This window comes from Pristiophorus japonicus, chromosome 17, assembly GCF_044704955.1.
Source record: "Pristiophorus japonicus isolate sPriJap1 chromosome 17, sPriJap1.hap1, whole genome shotgun sequence".
Lineage (NCBI taxonomy): Eukaryota > Metazoa > Chordata > Chondrichthyes > Pristiophoridae > Pristiophorus > Pristiophorus japonicus.
The window spans coordinates 62304292-62325462 of record NC_091993.1 but is presented as its reverse complement, the minus strand read 5'-3'; the positions used below and the strand labels follow the sequence as shown (position 1 = coordinate 62325462).

The following is a 21171-nucleotide window of genomic DNA, read 5'->3' as shown; positions in this document are numbered from 1 at the left end:
TATCTTGACTTTCATCATCATGGGGGGACTTTTGGTAGTGAAGGTGTGCACCTCGTGCACTGCTTCCTCGGGCTAAGTTGCCTCTTTAGCTTGTACTTTATGATCCTTGCTGGATCAGAAACCTCCTGCCGACTCCTCTGCCACGTTTTGAGTCGCAGTTCTTCTGCACATTCGCTGTGGGTGGCCCTTTTGGCCGAAGCCTTTTCACACATAGTGTCTGAATCGACAGAGACGGGCCCGATGGTTACCCCCGCAACACCAGCATGTTAAACGATTCACATTTACATTCCTTGGCGGACTCTGAGTCGGACTAATTCTTTGATCAACAGTTATTTTCTGCACAGTACTTGCCAGTGAGTTTTGATTCTGGGAGAATCTCGACGTTGAGGTCGCGAACGCCTGGCTTAAGGTGATGGTCCGCTTCACATCCCATCCTGTCGCGAAAACTTCCCACAACACATTGTTGAGGAGTTCGCCAAATTCGCACAGTTCCGCGAGCCTTTGTAGGTCTGCGACATATTCCGCTAAATCCTGGCCCTCGGTGTGGCAATGTGTGTAGAAGCGATACCTGGCCAGCGAAACCAGAGTAAAGGCTTCACCCTCTGTAATCTTTTCTAAACTACCAACGGCAGCCATCTCTACGTGTAAGTCCGTGATCTGTTCTCGTTGCCAGTTGATATGTCTCTACTTATCTGTAGAATAACTCCACGAGGCCTAGTGCTGTGCTTGAACTGCTGTGACATTAGTCTCTTTATTGTAACTCCAGAGTGAGGCAGCAACGTGGTGACCAGCCTTTTATACAGCTCCTGCCTGGGCCTCTCATAGTTGCACCCTCTAGTGGTACCAGCATAATATATACAGTGTATACATATATGACACTGACGAAGGGTCATTGACCTGAAACGTTAACTCTGCTCTCCACAGATGCTGACATTTCCAGCATTGCCAGCATTTTCTGGTTTTATTTCAGATTCCAGCAGCCGCAGTATTTTGCTTTTGCAGACTGTTCGCAACCTAGGTGTCATTCATATTTGACTCTGAGATGAGCTTCCGACCACATATCCACAGCATAACAAAAACCGCCTATTTCCACCTCCGTTACATCGCCCAACTCCGCCCCTGCCTCAGCTCATCTGCTGTTGAAACCCTGATTCATGGCTTTGTTACCTCTAGACTTGACTACTCCAACTCACTCCTGGCCAGCCTTCCACATTCCACACTACGTAAACTTGAAGTCATCCAAAACTCAGCAGCCTGTGTACTAACCCACACCAAGTCACGATTACCCATCACCCCTGTGCTTTCTGACCTACATTGGCTCCCAGTTAAACAACACCTCGATTTCAAAATTCTCATCCTTGTTTATAAATCACTCCATGGACTCATCCCTCCCTATCTCTGTAATCTTTTTCAGCCTCACAATCCCACAAGATGTCTGCGCTCCTCAAATTTTGGTCTCTTGAACATCCCTGATTATAACTGCTCAACCATTGGTGGATGTGCCTTCAACTGCCTGGGCCCTAAGCTCTGGAACTCCCTCCCTAAACCTCTCTGCCTCTCTACCTCTCTACCTCTCTTTCCTCCTTTAAGATGCTCATTAAAACCTACCTCTTTAATCAAGCTTTTGATCATCTGCTTTAATTTCTTCTGTGGCTCGGTGTCAAATTTATCTGTTCAAAATTAGGGTTCAGTGCTGGGACCCCAGCTATTTACAATATACATCAATGATTCAGATGAAGGAATTGAATGTAATATCTCCAAGTTTGCAGATGACACTAAGCTGTGAGCTGTGAGGAGGACGTTAAGAGGCTGCAGGGTGACTTGGACAGGTTAGGTAAGTGGGCATATGCATGGCAGATGCAGTATAATGTGGATAAATGTGAGGTTATCCACTTTGGGGGCAAAAACACGAAGGCAGAATATTATCTGAATGGTGACATTAGGAAAAGGGGAGGTGCAACGAGACCTGGGTGTCATGGTACATCAGTCATTGAAGGTTGGCATGCAGTTACAGCAGGCAGTTAAGAAAGCAAATGGCATGTTGGACTTCATAGCGAGGGGATTTGAGTACAGGGGCAGGGAGGTGTTACTACAGTTGTACAGGGCCTTGGTGAGGCCACACCTGGAGTATTGTGTACAGTTTTGGTCTCCTAACTTGAGGAAGGACGTTCTTGCTATTGAGGGAGTGCAGCGAAGGCTCACCAGACTGATTCCCGGGATGGCGGGACTGACATATCAAGAAAGACTGGATCACCTTGGCTTGTATTCACCGGAGTTCAGAAGAATGAGAGGGGACCTCATAGAAACGTTTAAAATTCTGATGGTTAGATGCAGGAAGAATGTTCCCAATGTTGGGGAAGTCCAGAACCAGGGGTCACAGTCTAAGGATAAGCCATTTAGGACCGAGATGAGGAGAAACTTCTTTATCCAGAGAGTGGTGAACCTGTGGAATTCTCTACCACAGAAAGTTGTTGAGGCCAATTCACTAAATATATTCAAAAAGAAGTTAGATGTAGTTCTTACTACTAGGGGGATCAAGGGGTATGGCGAGAAAGCAGGAATGGGGTACTGAAGTTGCATGTTCAGCCATGAACTCATTGAATGGCGGTGCAGGCTCGAAGGGCCGAATGGCCTATTCCTGCACCTATTTTCTATGTTTCTATGTTTCTATGTTTGTCTGTAGCGTGGTTGTGAAGCACCTTGGGACATTTTACTATGTTAAAGACATAGAAACATAGAAATTTACAGCGCAGAAGGAGGCCATTTCGGCCCATCATGTCCGCACCGGCCGAGAAAGAGCCACACGGCCCTTCGTCAGCAGCCCTAAAGGTTACATACAAACCCATGAACAATGACGGAACGGCAAAGAGCACCCAGCCCAAACCAGTCCGCCCCACACCACTGCAACACCCCTTATACTAAAAACATCTACACTCCACTCCAACCGGAGCCATGTGATCTCCTGGGAGAGGCAAAAAACAGATAAAAACCCAGGCCAATTTCAGGAGAAAAAATCTGGGAAAATTCCTCTCCGACCCATCCAGGCGATCGAAACTAGTCCAGGAGATCACCCTGGCCGTATTCTATTCCCTGCAGTACTTACCATTATATCTGCGCCGACCAACAAAAGATCATCCAGTCTAATCCCAATTACCAGCTATATAAATAAAAGTTATTATTATTTGTTACCTCTAGATTTGCCTATTCCAATGCACTCCCGGCCAGCCTCCCATGTTCTACTCTCCATAATTTTGAGCTTTTCCAAAACTCGGCTGCCCGTGTCCTAACTCGCACCAAGTCCCGTTCACCCATTACCCCTGTACTCGCTGCCCTATATTGGCTCCCGGTTAAGCAACGCCTTGATTTTCAAATTCTCATCCTTGTTTTGAATTTTTCCCATGGCCTCGCCCCTTCCTATCTCTGTACTGTCCTCCAGCCCCCACAACCAACGTTCCCTCTATTTCCTTTTAAGCCCCATGGCCCCTTTAATGGGATGCGCGGCCCGTGCACAATTCCGTGCATGAGCGGTGTTTCTCTTTAAGAGCCAGTGAGCCGGCTGCGTGGGGTCACCAGAGCGCTGGGTGGCCGTTGCAGCTTAAAGGGAGTATTGCCCATAATCCTCTGAGATGTGTGCACTCCTCTCATTCTGGCCTCTTGCACAGACCCAATTTTAATCGCTCCAGCATTGACAGCCGTGCAGTCAGCTGCAGAGGCCATAACCTCTGGAATTCTCTCCCATAACCTATCTGCCTCTCTACCCCTCTCCTCCTTTAAGATGCTCCTTAAAACCTACCTCTTTGACTAGGCTTTTGGCCACCTGCCCCAATATCCCCATATGAGACACGGTGTCAAATTTAGTTTTCTAACACTCGTGTAAAGCACCTTTTGATATTTTACCATGTTAAAGGTGCTATATAAATACAAGTTGTTGTTGTTAGCGTGCATTGTAACAGTGATATAGTCTCCCTATCCTGCAGATGGGGCTGTGCATTGTAACAGTGATACAGTCTCCCTATCCTGCAGATGGAGCTGTACATTGTAACAGTGATACAGTCTCCCTATCCTGCAGATGGAGCTGTACATTGTAACAGTGATACAGTCTCCCTATCCTGCAGATGGAGCTGTGCATTGTAACAGTGATACAGTCTCCCTATCCTGCAGATGGAGCTGTGCATTGTAACAGTCTCCCTATCCTGCAGATGGAGCTGTGCATTGTAACAGTGATATAGTCTCCCTATCCTGCAGATGGGGCTATGTGCCGGAGTAGTTTTCTGCACAGCTGAGACGTCTCTTAGTTTCTCTGTTGAATTTGTTGGTGTCATACAGGCAGCCAGCTGTAACCCAGTGTAAACACTAAAGTGGACAGGAGATGTATGCAGGGGATGCACAGCACAGAGTTACTGGAGTAGGAAGAGTTTGAAGCAGAGGTACAGCCAGCTTTTTAAAGAGCAGCACTGATAGTACAGGAAGGAAGCTTGTTCAGCACTGGAGAAGTGGTGCTTGGATGAGACTGGCATCAAACAGGATACAAAGCAGGCTGATACTTACACTGCTGAGGGAGCCCAGAGCTCGGGGACACTAAAGACAGCGAGGCTGGCACTGTACCCTGGGTCCATGCACAGCTCACACCGAATGTGGGCTCTGGCTGCAGAATCTCGGTCCTGGTAAGAAAGCCCAGCTTATTATCATTGAGGAACGGGTTGCAATCTGCAGTTGTACGCTGGACCCTCCAGCCCCACCCTGCTGGGAATTTCACTCTGATAGTCTAACTGGTTTACTCTCTGCTCCCTGTAACACCCCTAATCCCGCATTAGGATAAATGTAGCATGGTGAGGGAGGCCATTTAACGACGTTACAGTGAAAGTCTCTCTATCCTGCAGCTGAAAGAAAGACTTGAATTTATACAATATATTTTACCACTGCAGGATGCCCCAAAACGCTGTTCGGCCAATGAAGTGCTTTTTGATGCATAATCACTGTTGCAATGCAGGAAACGGGGGCAGCCAAATAATACACAGCAAGATCCCACAAGCAGCAAATTAGATAATGACCACCTTATCTGTTTTAGTGATGCCAGTTGAGAGAGAAATTTTGACCAGGACTCCAAGAAGAAGTCTCCTGCTCTTCCTCCAATAGTGGCCGTGGGATCTTTTAAACAAGTCTCAGATGGACATAACGTCTCAGCTGATAGACGGCACCTCCGACACTGCAGCACTCCCTCAGCACTGCCCCTCCGACAGTGCGGCGCTCCCTCAGCACTGCCCCTCCGACAGTGCGGCGCTCCCTCAACACTGCCCCTCCGACAGTGCGGCGCTCCCTCAGCACTGCGCTAGAGTGTCAACCTAGCTTTATGTGCTCAATGCCCTGGAGTGGGACTTGAACCCACAACCTTCTGTCTTCGAGGCGAGTGTTAAAGTGTCTTGTGTAAGGGACTCCTGGGATCAGAGTGATAACATCTCAGGCACGGACAGTATTTTAATCAGAGCAGATGTTGCAATAAACACACAACAGTCTGTAAATGACCAGGTATTGCATTTCCAAACACTGGGGCAGACAGGCGGGCTACTAATCTTAGACTGGGGTGTGTGTATCGGGCTCATGGGGCCAGGATTATACCTCTGACACGAGGCAGGGGAGTGTGTTGCAAGTTTTTTGTGTTGCAACCTTTTCACTTCTGGGAATGGATTCAGGTTCACGTGCTGATTATTATTCACTTTTCAAAGCCCCACATTTCGAGCTGGAATGTTTCTTTGCAGTGAATGTGAAGCCTGGATCTGTGAGCTGTCACCGTGCTCTCTCCAGCTTCAACCTCACTGCAGGATGCAGAGTCAAACTTTATTACTACGTGATGATCAAGGGAGCTTCTCACACCCCTGGGTCAAACCGCCCCCCCGCACCCGGGTCACACTCCCACCCCCCCCCGGGTCACACTGACACACTCCCACCCCCCCGGGTCACACTCCCCCACCCCCTACCCGGGTCACACACACCCCCGGGTCACACTCCCACACACCCACACCCTCAGGTCCCCTAGAGGATGAGACTGGGGCATTAATAATGGCGAACAGAGAAATGGCAGAGACTTTGAACAAATATGTTGTATCAGTCTTCGCGGTAGAAGACACTAAAAACATTCCAAGAGGGATTAATCAAGAGACTATAGAGAAGGAGTAACAATACAATCACTATCACGAAAAAAGTAGCAACATAGAAACATAGAAAATAGGTGCAGGAGTAGGCCATTCGGCCCTTCAAGCCTGCACCACCATTCAATAAGATCATGGTTGATCGTTCCCTCTCCTGCTTTCTCTCCATACCCTTTGATCCCTTTAGCCGTAAGGGCCATATCTAAATCCCTCTTGAATATATCCAATGAACTGGCATCAACAACTCTCTGCGGTAGGGAATTCCACAGGTTAACAACTCTCTGAGTGAAGAAGTTCCTCTTCATCTCAGTCCAAAGTGGCCTACCCCTTATCCTAAGACTGTGTCCCCTGGTTCTGGACTTCCCCAACATCGAGAACATACTACCCGCATCTAACCTGTCCAGTCCCGTCAGAATCTTATATGTTTCTATGAGATCCCCTCTCATCCTTCTAAACTCCAGTGTATAAAGGCCCAGTCGATCCAGTCTCTCCTCATATGTCAGTCCAGCCATCCCGGGAATCAGTCTAGTGAATCTTGGCTGCACTCCCTCAATAGCAAGAATGTCCTTCCTCAGGTTAGGAGACCAAACCTGAACACACTATTCCAGGTGAGGCCTCACCAAGGCCCTGTACAACTGCAGTAAGACCTCCCTGCTCCTATACTCAAAACCCCTAGCTATGAAGGCCAACATACCATTTGCCTTCTTCACCGCCTGCTGTACCTGCATGCCAACTTTCAATGACTGATGAACTATGACACCCAGGTCTCGTTGCACCTCCCCTTTTCCTAATCTGCCACCATTCAGATAATATTCTGCCTTCGTGTTTTTGCCCCCAAAGTGGATAACCTCACATTTATCCACATTATACTGCATCTGCCATGCATTTGCCCACTCACCTAACCTGTCCAAGTCACCCTACAGTCGCTTAGCATCGTCCTCACAGCTCACACCACTACCCAGTTTAGTGTCATCTGCAAACTTGAAGATATTACACTCAATTCCCTCATCTAAATCATTAATATATATTGTAAAGAGCTGGGGTCCCAGCACTGAGCCCTGCGGCACTCCACTAGTCACTGCCTGCCATTCTGAAAAGGACCCGTTTATCCCGACTCTCTGCTTCCTGTCTGCCAACCAGTTCTCCATCCACGTCAGTACATTACCCCCAATACCATGTGCTTTGATTTTGCACACCAATCTCTTGTGTGGGACCTTGTCAAAAGCCTTTTGAAAGTCCAAATACATCACATCCACTGGTTCTCCCTTGTCCACTCTACTAGCTACATCCTCAAAAAATTCCAGAAGATTTGTCAAGCATGATTTCCCTTTCATAAATCCATGCTGACTTGGACCGATCGTGTCACTGCTTTCCAAATGCGCTGCTATTTCATCTTTAATAATTGATTCCAACATTTTCTCCTCTACTGATGTCAGGCTAATCGGTCTGTAATTACCTGTTTTCTCTCTCCCTCCCTTTTTAAAAAGTGGTGTTATATTAACTAACCTCCAGTCCATAGGAACTGATCCAGAGTCGATAGACTATTGGAAAATGATTACCAATGCATCCACTATTTCTAGGGCCACTTCCTTAAGTACTCTGGGATGCAGACTATCAGGCCCCGGGGATTTATCGGCCTTCAATCCCATCAATTTCCCTAACACAATTTCCCGCCTAATAAGGATATCCTTCAGTTCCTCCTTCACACTCGACCCTTGGTCCCCTAATAATTCTGGAAGGTTATTTGTGTCTTCCTTCGTGAAGACAGAACCAAAGTATTTGTTCAACTGATCTGCCATTTCTTTGTTCCCCATTATAAATTCACCTGAATCTGACTGCAAGGGACCTATGTTTGTCTTCACTAATCTTTTTCTCTTCACATATCTATAGAAGCTTTTGCAGTCAGTTTTTATGTTCCCGGCAAGCTTCCTCTCACTCTATTTTCTCCCTCCTAATTAAATCCTTTATCCTTATCTGCTGAATTCTAAATTTCTCATTATTAAGTCCATTATTAAGGAAGCATTAGCAGGACATTTAGAAAAGCATAATTCAATCAAGCAGAGTCAACATGGTTTTATGAAAGGGAGATCATGTTTGACAAATTTGCTGGAGTTCTTTGAGGATGTAATGAGCAGGGTGGATAAGGGAACTTGTGGATGTGGTGTATTTGGATTTCCAGAAGGCATTCAATAAAGTGGCACATAAAAGGTTACCGCACAAGATAAACGTTCACGAGGTTGGGGGTAATATATTAGCATGGATAGAGGATTGGCTAACTAACAGAGAACAGAGAGTCGGGTTAAATGGGTCATTTTCCGGTTGGCAAACAGTAACTAGTGGGGTGCTGAAACTATTTACAATCCATATTAATGACTTGGATGAAGGGACTGAGTGTAATGTAGCCAAGTTTGCTGATGATACAAAGATGGGTGGGAAAGCAAATTGTGAGGAGGACACAAAAAATCTGCAAAGGGATATAGACAGGCTAATTGAGTAGGCAAAAATTTGGCAGATGAAGTATAATGTTGGAAAGTGTGAGGTTATCCATTTTGGCAGAAATAATAGAAAAGCAAATTATAATTTAAACGGAGAAAAATTGCAAAGTGCTGCAGTATAGAGAGACTTGGGAATCCTTGTGCATGAGATACAAAAAGTTAGTATGCAGGTACAGCAAGTGATCAGGAAGGCAAATGGAATGTTGGTCTTTATTGCAGGGGGATATTTAAAAGCAGAGAAGCCTAGCTACAACTGTACAGGGTATTGGTGAAGCTACACCTAGAGTCCGTGTAGTTTTGGTCTCCATATTTAAGGAAGGATATACTTGCATAGGAGGCTGTTCAGAGAAGATTCACTAGGTTGATTCCGGAGATGAGAGGGTTGATTTATGAAGATAGGTTGAGTAGGTTGGATCTATATGCATTGGAGTTCAGAAGAATGAGAGGTGATCTTATCAAAACATACAAGATAATAAGAGGGCTTGACAAAGTGGATGCAGAAGGGATATTTCCACCCTTGGGGAAACTAAAACTAGGGGGCATAGTCTTAGAATAAGGGGCTGCCCATTTAAAACTGGAGGAATTTCTTCTCTAAGAGGGTATGTAATTCTCTACCCCAGAGAGCTGTGGAAGCTGGGTCATTGAATATATTTAAGGCAGAGATAGACAGATTTTTGAGTGATAAGGGAATAAGGGTTATGGGGAGCAGCAGGGAAGTGGAGCTGAGTCCATGATCAGATCAGCCATAATCTTATTGAATGGTGGAGCAGGCTCGAGGGGCCAAATGGTCGACTCCTGCTCCTATTTCTTGTGTGACCTCAAACCATTGAAACTCTCCACCTCCCACAGTCTTTACTTCTTTCTGCAATCTAGAAGCAGTTCTTGAGTGACTGCAGAGGAATATGGCAAACATCTAGTGGTACTAATTCGTAGGAAACAAGAGTTCAAATATTCAGAACATATTTCCGCGTGGTCCAATAATCAGCACTTCTGCTGAAACTGGATTTTTGTAGATTTTCCCACTTGGTATTCCTGCACCCTGCTTGGACTGCGACCATGGTGATAGACTCAACAGAAACATGGAAAATCTACACCGAATGCATCATTGCTCAGGGTCTGCAAGGCAGAACCTCAAACACGAGAGCTAAAGATCCTTGCCATGAAGAACGCGAAGTACAGGTACAGTGTTGAAAATTCGGAATCCGTGCCGCTCCGGACACTGGGACAATCCGTGGCAGGGTCGTCCGGAATCCGAAGCCGCATCGCGGGCTGCCGCCGACCTCTCCCCCGCCTCGGGCCGACCCCTGCTGCCGCCCGACTCTCTGACCCCTCCCCTACCTAGGTATTGTGAGTGCGCTCCTGTTCTCCGTCTGCTTTACTTTCTGTGTTTTGATGTGTCTTCTAAAGTATTAGAACGTTCTGCTTGTGCTGCTTTCACCATTGACGCTGGAGGCAGCTGGGCTGATCCACTGCTTGGCCCGGGCGTTTCTGGGCTCCGGATTCTGGATTTGAGATGTCATAAAGACGTTCGGAAGTCAGAAATACCCAGAATCCAGAGCGGCCTTGGTCCCAAGGCTGCTGGATTCTCTACGCTGTACCTGTATGTCATTAATCAGTTTTACTGCTCAGGTTGAGGAGTGTGAACAGCAATCTCTTAGCTGTCTGTTCTCTTTGTTTGTCTCTAAAATAATCTGTTTGACAATTGTCTGAAAGTCTTAGAATCATAGAAATTTACAGCACGGAAGGAGGCCAGCCCTGCTCATCGTGTCCGCGCCGGCCGACAAAGCTATCCAGCCTGATCCCACTTTCCAGCTCTCAGTCCGTAACTCAGCAGGTTACAGCACTTCAGATGCACATCCAGGTACTTTTTAAATGTGGTGAGGGTTTCTGCCTCTATCACTCTTTGTGGCAGTGAGTACCAGGAGGAAGTGCATCCGGGAGGGCGCTGAGCTCCTCGAGTATCGTCGGCGAGAACATGCAGAAAACAAGCGCAGGCATCGGAAAGTGCGTGCGGCAAACCAGTCCCACCCACTCTTACCCTCAACGACTATCTGCCCCACCTGTGACAGAGTCTGTAGTTCTCATATTGGACTGTTCAGCCACCTAAGAACACATGTTAAGAGTGGAAGTAAGTCCTCCTCGATTCCGAGGGACTGCCTATGATGATGACCAGATCCCCACCACCCTCTGGGTGAAGAAATTTCCCCTCAAATCCCTCTAACCCTCCTACCAATTATTTTAAATCTATGCCCCCTGGTTGTTGACCTCTCTGTTAAGGGAAATAGGTCCTTCCTATCTGCTCTATCTAGGCCCCTCATAAATTTATACACCTGCAATAAATTCTCCCCTCAGCGTCCTCTGTTGCAAAGAAAACAAACCCAGCCTATCCAATCTTTCCTCATGGCTAAAAGTCTTGCATGGATTGAAACATTTCAAAGACACGAGGGAGCTGCTGATGTCATTGACTGTACGTGTAGGCAATTGACGGCGCTGTGGGAAACCGACAGATGGACTCTTCTTGAAACTTGCCTCGAAACAGATTTGCAAAGGTGGATAAAGGGGAACCAGTGGATGTGGTGTATTTGGACTTCCAGAAGGCATTTGACAAGGTGCCACATAAAAGGTTACTGCCCAATGTAAAGTCCTTACTCTACAGTATGAAACCACACGACGCACATTCTGGGGACAAGGTCACTCTGTGACCTTAACTCTTTATTCACAGGACTCCAAAGACGATGACCCTGCATAGGACGTCCCTTTTTATACCTGTGTAATCAGGTAAGGAGTGTTTCCCACAAGTTCATCCCTTGTGGTCAAGGTGTGCATCTAGGTTGAGTGTATACAGTAATACAGTGGTGTTACATTGTGGTTACATATGTGGTTACATATGGGTAGAGCTGCAGAACACCAAAGGGCAAAAAACGTTAGTGGGAGTTGTGTACAGACCTCCAAACAGTAGTAGCGATGTTGGGGAGGGCATCAAACAGGAAATTAGGGGTGCATGCAATAAAGGTGCAGCAGTTATAATGGGTGACTTTAATATGCACATAGATTGGGCTAACCAAACTGGAAGTAATATGGTGGAGGAGGATTTCCTGGAGTGCATAAGGGATGGTTTTCTAGACCAATATGTCGAGGAACCAACTAGGAGGGAGGCCATCTTAGACTGGGTGTTGTGTAATGAGAGAGGATTAATTAGCAATCTCGTTTTGCGAGGCCCCTTGGGGAAGAGTGACCATAATATGGTGGAATTCTGCATTAGGATGGAGAATGAAACAGTTAATTCAGAGACCATGGTCCAGAACTTAAAGAAGGGTAACTTTGAAGGTATGAGGCAAGAATTGGCTAGGATAGATTGGCGAATGATACTTAAGGGGTTGACTGTGGATGGGCAATGGCAGACATTTAGAGACCGCATGGATGAACTACAACAATTGTACATTCCTGTCTGGCGTAAAAATAAAAAAGGGAAGGTGGCTCAACCGTGGCTATCAAGGTAAATCAGGGATAGTATTAAAGCCAAGGAAGTGGCATACAAATTGGCTAGAAATAGCAGCGAACCCGGGGACTGGGAGAAATTTAGAACTCAGCAGAGGAGGACAAAGGGTTTGATTAGGGCAGGGAAAATAGAGTACGAGAAGAAGCTTGCAGGGAACATTAAGACGGATTGCAAAAGTTTCTATAGATATGTAAAGAGTAAAAGGTTAGTAAAGACAAACGTAGGTCCCCTGCAGTCAGAATCAGGGGAAGTCATAATGGGGAACAAAGAAATGGCAGACCAATTGAACAAGTACTTTGGTTCGGTATTCACTAAGGAGGACACAAACAACCTTCCGGATATAAAAGGGGTCAGAGGGTCTAGTAAGGAGGAGGAACTGAAGGAAATCCTTATTAGTCGGGAAATTGTGTTGGGGAAATTGATGGGATTGAAGGCCGATAAATCCCCAGGACCTGATGGACTGCATCCCAGAGTACTTAAGGAGGTGGCCTTGGAAATAGCGGATGCATTGACAGTTATTTTCCAACATTCCATTGACTCTGGATCAGTTCCTATCGAGTGGAGGGTAGCCAATGGAACCCCACTTTTTAAAAAAGGAGGGAGAGAGAAAACAGGGAATTATAGACCGGTCAGCCTGACTTCAGTCGGGTAAAATGATGGAATCAATTATTAAGGATGTTATAGCAGCGCATTTGGAAAGAGGTGACATGATAGGTCCAAGTCAGCATGGATTTGTGAAAGGGAAATCATGCTTGACAAATCTTCTGGAATTTTTTGAGGATGTTTCCAGTAGAGTGGACAAGGGAGAACCAGTTGATGTGGTATATTTGGACTTTCAGAAGGCTTTCGACAAGGTCCCACACAAGAGATTAATGTGCAAAGTTAAAGCACATGGGATTGGGGGTAGTGTGCTGACATGGATTGAGAACTGGTTGTCAGACAGGAAGCAAAGAGTAGGAGTAAATGGGTACTTTTCAGAATGGCAGGCAGTGACTAGTGGGGTACCGCAAGGTTCTGTGCTGGGGCCCCAGCTGTTTACACTGTACATTAATGATTTAGACGAGGGGATTAAATGTAGTATCTCCAAATTTGCGGATGACACTAAGTTGGGTGGCAGTGTGAGCTGCAAGGAGGATGCTATGAGGTTGCAGAGTGACTTGGATAGGTTAGGTGAGTGGGCAAATACATGGCAGATGAAGTATAATGTGGATAAATGTGAGGTTATCCACTTTGGTGGTAAAAACAGAGAGACAGACTATTATCTGAATGGTGACAGATTAGGAAAAGGGGAGGTGCAACGAAACCTGGGTGTCATGGTACATCAGTCATTGAAGGTTGGCATGCAGGTACAGCAGGCGGTTAAGAAAGCAAATGGCATGTTGGCCTTCATAGCGAGGGGATTTGAGTACAGGGGCAGGGAGGTGTTGCTACAGTTGTACAGGGCCTTGGTGAGGCCACACCTGGAGTATTGTGTACAGTTTTGGTCTCCTAACTTGAGGAAGGATATTCTTGCTATTGAGGGAGTGCAGCGAAGGTTCACCAGACTGATTCCCGGGATGGCGTTCCAGATGTTTACCGCATATCTGACCATTGTTGAGTTTTACCACGATGACCCTATTCCCGTCTTTGTCAATTACAGTGCCCTCAAGCCATTTGGGCCCCATGGCGTGATTGAGGATGAACACAGGATCATTTATTTCTATACAACTCCCCCTCGAGTTACGGTCATGGTACTCGTTTTGTGACTTGCGCTTGCCCTCAACTATGTCGGTCAGGACTGGGTGAATGAGGGACAACCGAGTTTTGAGTGTCCGTTTCATTAGTAGCTCTGCGGGCGGGACCCCCGTGAGCGAGTGCGGTCGGGATCTATAGGCCAGCAGGAGACGCGATAGGCGGCATTGTAGGGAGGGTTCTTGAATCCTGAGCATACCTTGCTTAATGATTTGGACTGCACATTCTGCCTGGCCATTGGAGGCCGGCTTAAACGGCGCAGTCCTGACGTGGTTGATGCCATTGCCCGACATAAACTCTTGGAATTTGTAGCTTGTGAAACGTGGGCCATTATCACTAACCAGGATGTCCGGCAAGCCATGGGCAAAGATCGCACGTCGGCTTTCCACGGTGCATGAATTCAGAATGATGCACTCGATCCATTTCGAGTACGCATCAACCACCATAATGAACATCTTTCCCATGAACGGGCCCGCGTAGTCAACATGAATGCGTGACCATGGCTTGATGGGCCAGGGCCACTCTCTGAATGGGGCCTCCCTGGGGGCATTACCCAGCGGGGGACCCGTCGTGTACCTGCGAACACAGTGTTCCAGGTCTGAATCAATTCCAGGCCACCAAACGTGACCGGGCAATGGCCTTCATCATCCCCGGTCAGGACATATTTCTTAATCAGGCATAGGAGAGGATCTCTGTTTGTCCAGATTTTGATCTGGCGGGCTGTGATGGGGGAAGCCTGCGCTGTCAAAGGCATCGACAGCCATGACCATCTCAGCGCTTTGCTCCGTTGCCCCCTCAGTGGTGGCCAGTGGAAGCCTGCTGAGTGCGTCAGCGCAATTTTCAGTGCCGGGCCAGTGCCGGATGGAGTAGTCATAAGCAGCCAGCGTGAGAGCCCATCGCTGTATGCGAGCTGATGCGTTGGCATTGATGGCCTTGCTGTCTGACAACAGGGATGTTAATGGCTTGTGGTCCGTCTCTAATTCAAACTTCCTACCAAAGAGGTACTGATGTATTTTTCTTTACACCATCGACACACGTAAGCGCTTCCTTCTCGACCATCCCATATCCCCGTTCTGCTTGAGAGAGTGACCTAGAGGCATGAGCCACAGGTTGTAGTTGACCCTCAGCATTGCCCTGCTGCAACACGCACCCCAAAGGACGATGCATCACATGTCAGAATCAATTTTTTACAGGGGTCGTACAGGGTCAACAACTTGTTTGAACAAAGTAGGTTTCGCGCCCGATCAAAAGCCCGTTCCTGACAATCCCCCCAAAACCATTTGCAACCCTTACGCAGGAGCACGTGTAGCGGCTCCAACAATGTGCTCAAGTTTGGCAGAAAGTTCCCGAAATAGTTCAACGGTCCCAGGAATGAACGCAACTCCGATGTGTTGCAGGGCCTGGGTGCTCGTCGAATCGCCTCTGTTTTGGATTCTGTAAAGTCCTGACCCTGCAGTACAGACTTACATGAGGCACATGCTGAAGTCAAGGTCACTCAGGACCTGCACCTTTATTTCAAGCTCTCGAGTGCCACACTTGCCTGAGACCTGCCTTTATATACCTGTGTGGAACAGGTATGCAGTATCTCCTGCAAGTGCACCCCTGGTGGTAAAGTATGCTTGTGGTTACAGGACATATCTAGTTACAGTCATGTATAGCATGGTAAGATACAGTTATATACAGTAGTGTGAGGTACATGACATCATCCTCCCCCAAGGTCTTATTGTCTTTATAGATTCAGTCTCTCAGGTGGTCTACACTCTTGTGTGGAGCGTCTTAGTTGTGGTTCAGTTGTTTGCCTTGGTGCCTGTTTTTTTTTCGGTGTGATTGCTGGTATCTCGCCTGGGCTGTCTGTTTCATTCAGTATGATTGCTGGTATCTCACCTGGGCTGTCTGTTGAGACTGCCCTTTCCTCAAGTTGTTCCCTCTGTCTGTCCACCAGGTGTGGTGCGAGTTCCACATTGCAGTCTGCCTCTGGTTCTGCAGTGTTGTTGGTGAATCTACTTTTTACTTGGTCTGCATGCCTTCGGCAGGTTTGGCCATTGTCCATTTGTACAATCAGTAGCCCGTTACTGTCCCTGCAAGCCATTTGGGACCCCTGCCATAGTTTAGCACAAACACTTTGTCCCCTATCTCATTCCACATCCCCCTCGAATTTCGGTCATGGTACTCAGTTAGCTTCCGGCGCTTTGCCTCAACAATTTCATGCATGTCTGGGGGGATTAACGAGAGCCCAGTCTTTGAGGTCCGTTTCATCAATAGATGCGCGGGGGGATCCCCAGTCAACGAATGCGGACGAGATCTGTATGCCAGTAGCAGTCGCGACAGGCGGCTCTGCAGCGTGGGACCTTGGATTTTTAGCATGCCTTGTTTAACGATTTGCACTGCTCACTCCGCCTGACCATTGGAGGCCGGCTTGAACGGTGCCGTCTTAACGTGATTTATGCCGTGGTCAACTATAAAATCTTGAAATTCTGCGCTGGTGAAGCATGGACCATTATCACTGACCAATATGTCAGGAATTCCGTGCGTTGCAAACATGGTTCTAAGGCTCTCCACAGTGGTGGAGGTGGTGCTCGAGTTTAAAATGGTGCACTCGATCCACTTTGAAAATGCATCGCCGACTACGAGGAACATTTTGCCCATGAATGGGCCCGCATAGTCTACATGCACCCGTGACCACGGTTTGATGGGACAGGGCCAGGGGCTTAGGGGGGCCTCCCTGGGGGCATTACTGAGTTGGGCACAAATGGTGCACCGCTGGATGCAGAGCTCCAAGTCCGCGTCAATGCCAGGCCACCAGGCGTGGGATCTGGCTATGGCCTTCATAAGAATGATCCCCGGGTGCTCGCGGTGGAGCTCCCGGACAAACGCCTCTCTGCCTCGCAAGGGCATAATTACTTGGCTGTCCCACATCAGGCAGTCTGCCTGTAGTGATAGTTCATGCATGCGCCTTTGGAAAGGTTTGATCTCATCGGGGCAGGCATCGTGGGCCTCTGCCCAGTCACCAGTTAAAACGCATCTTTTAACTCGAGATAACGTGGGGTCGCTGGTCGTCCAGGCCCCGATTTGGCGAGCCGTTATGGAAGAACCTGTGGATTCAAAGGCATTGATTGCCATGACCATCTCACAGTCCTGTTCGTCGGACTCTTCCGTGGTTGCCAGGGGTAGCCTGCTAAGCGCGTCGGCACAGTTGTCTGTGTCTGGTCTGTGCCTTATGGTATAGTCGTAGGACGCCAGCATGAGTGCCCACTGCTGAATGCACGCCGAGGCATTGGCGTTTATTGCCTTGCACTCGGATAGCAGGGACGTGAGGGGTTTGTGGTCGGTTTCTAACGCGAACTTGGCCCCGAAAAGGTATTGGTGCATCTTTTTGACACCATACACGCACGCGAGCGCCTCCTTCTCAACCAAACCAGACCGTACCCGCGCTCCGCCCGCAAAAGTGACCTGGAGGCATAAGCAATGGGTTGTAATTTACCCGCATCATTGACATGCTGTAAAACGCACCCGACCCCGGTACGCTGACGCATCACATGTAAGAACTAGCTTTTTACCTGGGTCAAAAAAGGCTAAAACACTGTTGGAACATAGAAGATTGCATGCCTTATTGAAGGCGCGTTCTTGGGCTTCACCCAAAACCAATCGCATCCCTTTCTGAGTAGCACGTGGAGAGGCTCCAGCAGCGTGCTCAAGTTCCGCATAAGGTTCCCAAAGTAATTGAGTAGCCCTAGCAAGGCGCGCAGTTCCGAGACATTCCGGGGCCTGGGTGCTAGACGAATTGCTTCGGTTTTGGATTCTGTTGGGCGGATTCCATCAGCGACACTCCTTCTGCCCAAAAATTCAACCTCGGGCGCGAGAAACAGACACTTGGATTTCTTAACTCTTCGGCCTACCCGATCCAATCGACTTAGTACTTCCTCCAAATTGCGGAGATGGGAGTCGGTGTCCCTGCCCGTGATGAGTATGTCATCTTGAAACACAACCGTCCCCGGGATGGACTTGAGCAGACTCTCCATGTTGCGCTGGAATATAGCAGCTGCCGACCTGATGCCGAATGGACATCGATTGTACATGAAAAGGCCTCGATGTGTGTTGATGGTGGTGAGTAGCTTAGACTCTTCGGTCAGTTCTTGCGTCATATATGCAGATGTGAGATCTAGTTTCGAGAAAAGTTTTCCTCCAGCCAATGTGGCAAATAGGTCCTCCGCTCTGGGCAGTGGGTATTGGTCCTGTAGGGAGACTCTGTTTATGGTTGACTTTGAATCCTCACAGATTCGTACGGATCCATCAGACTTCATGACGGGGACGATGGGACTTGCCCAGTCACTAAATTCCATGGGTGAGATAATGCCTTCCCGCAGAAGCCTGTCCAGTTCGTGTTCAATCTTTTCCCTCATCACATAAGGCACAGCTCTAGCCTTATGATGGACCGGTCTGGCATCCTGTGTGATGTAGATTTTAACTTTAGCCCCTTTGAAGGTGCCCGCACCTGGCTGAAAGATATGTTCAAAACGACTTAGAACTGTTGAGCAGGAGGTCCGTTCCTCTGACGACATGGCGTGAACATCATCCCATTTCCAATTTAGTTTTGCCAGCCAGCTTCTCTCCAACAGTGCTGGGAGATCTTCAGGGATAACCCACAGGGGAAGTCGGTTCACCTTCCCTTTGTGTGTGACTGAGAGCATGGCGCTGCCAAGGATTGGGATGATTTCTTTGGTATAGGTCCTTAGTTTGGTGTCGATCCTTGTGAGTTTTGGTCTGTTGCTTTTGTGCGGCCACAGCTGTTCAAATTGTTGGACGCTCATGAGAGATTGACTAGCTGTTGACGGGTATCCCGTTGAGTAGGACCCTCATCATTATTGGAGGCGTCTTGTTGTAAGAACAGTGGATATTGATCGTGTTGACCCGGCGTCCCGGGCACTGTCCCCACCGTCTTCTGGTCCGCTTTCCGACCCTTCCGATTCGTATACCAGCCAAGCTGCTGTTTTTCTGCACATGCGAGCCAGATGCCCTGTATAGTTGCAGTTTCTGCAAATAGCATGCTGAAATCGACACCCCCTTGTTGAGTGCCTTCCCCCACATCTCCAGCACAGACCGCTTCCATTGTTTCCGAAGGATGAGCTGCATCTGGCTGATCTCTCTTGAGCTTCTCTCAGTCTGTGGTTGATTGCTCGCATTGTGGGTTGATGAGGTGTGAACGGCCGTTCCTGTGGCCCTTGATGGCTTCTGGCGCCACTGTCTGCTGTTGAAGGCCTGCTCTCCTGCCTTTGTCTGTGTGTGGGGGTAGCGGCTCGTTTCACGCTGTGAATCCGTTGTTCCGATGTTTCGTTAGTTGTCGTACCCGCAGTATAGATCAACCTCGTTTCTTCTTCTCCTGCCAAGAATGTCTGTGCAACCAGTGCTGCTTTATCTAGGGTCAAGTTCTTGGTCTCTATAAGCTTTCAGAATATGCCTGCGTGGCCTATTCCTTCAATAAAAAAGTCCCTCAGTACTTCTCTCTTCAGTTCATCGGAGAACTCACATAAACTAGCCAACCTCCGAAGTTCTGCCACAAAGTCGGGTATGCTCTGGTCCACACAGCGTCTGTGGTTGTAGAACCTGTGTCTGGCCATGTGTAGGCTGCTCGCTGGCTTCAGGTGGTCTCTCACCAGTGTGCTCACCTCCTCAAACGACTTGCTTGCTGGTTTCTCGGGTGCCAGCAGGTCCTTCATTAAGGCGTATGTTTTCGAGCCACAGCTGGTCAAGAGATGGGCTCTTCTCTTGTCTGCCTTATTGTTGCCCAACCAGTCTTTGGTTACAAAGCCTTGCTGGAGCCTTTCTATAAAGTCCCCCCAATTGTCTCCAGCATTGTATTTTTCATCTGAGCCGTTGGTAGCCATTCTGTGGATTCTGTGATCTCGTAACTCGTCGCCACTGTAAAGTCCTGACCCTGCAGTACAGACTTACACGAGGCACATGCTGATGTCAAGGTCACTCTGGACCTGCACCTTTATTTCACAGCTCTCGAGTGCCACACTTGCCTGAGACCTGCCTTTAGATACCTGTGTGGAACAGGTATGCAGTGTCTCCTGCAAGTGCACCCCTGGTGGTAAAGTATGCTTGTGGTTACAGGTCATATCTAGTTACAGTCATATATAGCATGGTAAGATACAGTTATATACAGTAGTGTGAGGTACATGACAGATTTGGTGGGCTGAATCCCATCTGCAGCAACCCTCCTGCCCAGAAACTTAACCTCGGGAGCTAAGAACGCACATTTAGACTTCTTGAGTTGCAGGCCTATCCGGTCCAGTCGGCGTAGCACCTCCTCCAGGTTGTGGAGGTGTTCCTCGGTGTCTCGACCCTTGATGAGGATATCGTCCTGGAATACAATCATTCCAGGAATGGATTTAAGCAGGCTTTCCATGTTTCGTTGAAAAATCGCAGCCGCTGATCGAATGCCAAATGGGCACCAGTTATAAATGAACAGTCCCTTGTGCGTGGTGATGGTGGCCAGTAGTTTAGATTCGTCGACCAGTTCCTGGGTCATATAGGCTGAAGTGAGGTTTAACTTGGAGAACAGCTTGCCGCCTGCCAGCATGGCGAAGAAGTCCTCTGCTCTCGGGAACGGGTATTGATCTTGTAGGGACACCCGATTGATGGTGGCCTTGTAGTCGCCACAGATCCTGACAGAGCCATCCGCTTTTAGGACGGGAACAATGGGGCTCTCCCAGTCGCTGAATTCAACAGGCGAGATGATGCCCTCTCTCAACAAACGGTCCAATTCGCTCTCGATCTTTTCCTGCATCACATACAGCACCGCTGTGGCTTTGTGGTGCACTGGCCTGACGTCTGGGGTGATGTGTATCACTACTTTAGTGCCTTTGAAAGTCCCGACGCCAGGTTGGAATAGTGAATCGAATTGTTGTAGGACCTGTGAGCATGAACTTCGCTCCACAGATGACATTGCGTGAACATCCCCCCCCATTTCCAGTTCATCTCGGCTAACCAGCTTCTCCCCAACAGTGCGGGACCATTGCCCGGGACAATCCAGAGTGGCAGCCGATTCACTAACCCATTGTGTGTGACAGCCGACATTGCACTGCCTAGCACCGGAATGATTTCTTTAGTGTAAGTCCGTAATTGTGTCTCAATACGTGCTAATTTGGGTCTACTGGCTTTAAGTGGCCATAGCTTCTCAAATTGCTGAACGCCCATGAGTGACTGGCTGGCCCCAGTGTCCAGGTACTGGGATACCGTTTAATAAAACCCTCATCATCATTGGTGGCATTTTGGTGTATGAACTGTGAATATTCGC

At 48.1% G+C, this 21171-nt stretch overlaps 1 protein-coding gene across 3 annotated transcripts in view; it reads left to right on the top strand.

The window, feature by feature from the left end:
* Positions 1-21171, top strand: part of dram2b (DNA-damage regulated autophagy modulator 2b) — a 252349-nt gene that overhangs the window by 41714 nt on the left and 189464 nt on the right. Inside the window, exon 1 of one of the 3 annotated variants that reach the window (XM_070858759.1) lies at positions 4327-4664. The exons of the other annotated variants lie outside the window; for them this stretch is intronic. The gene's annotated coding sequence lies outside the window, so the exon portion shown is untranslated. Of the gene's footprint in view, positions 1-4326; positions 4665-21171 lie in introns of those variants that run through there. 3 annotated transcript variants of the gene reach the window in all.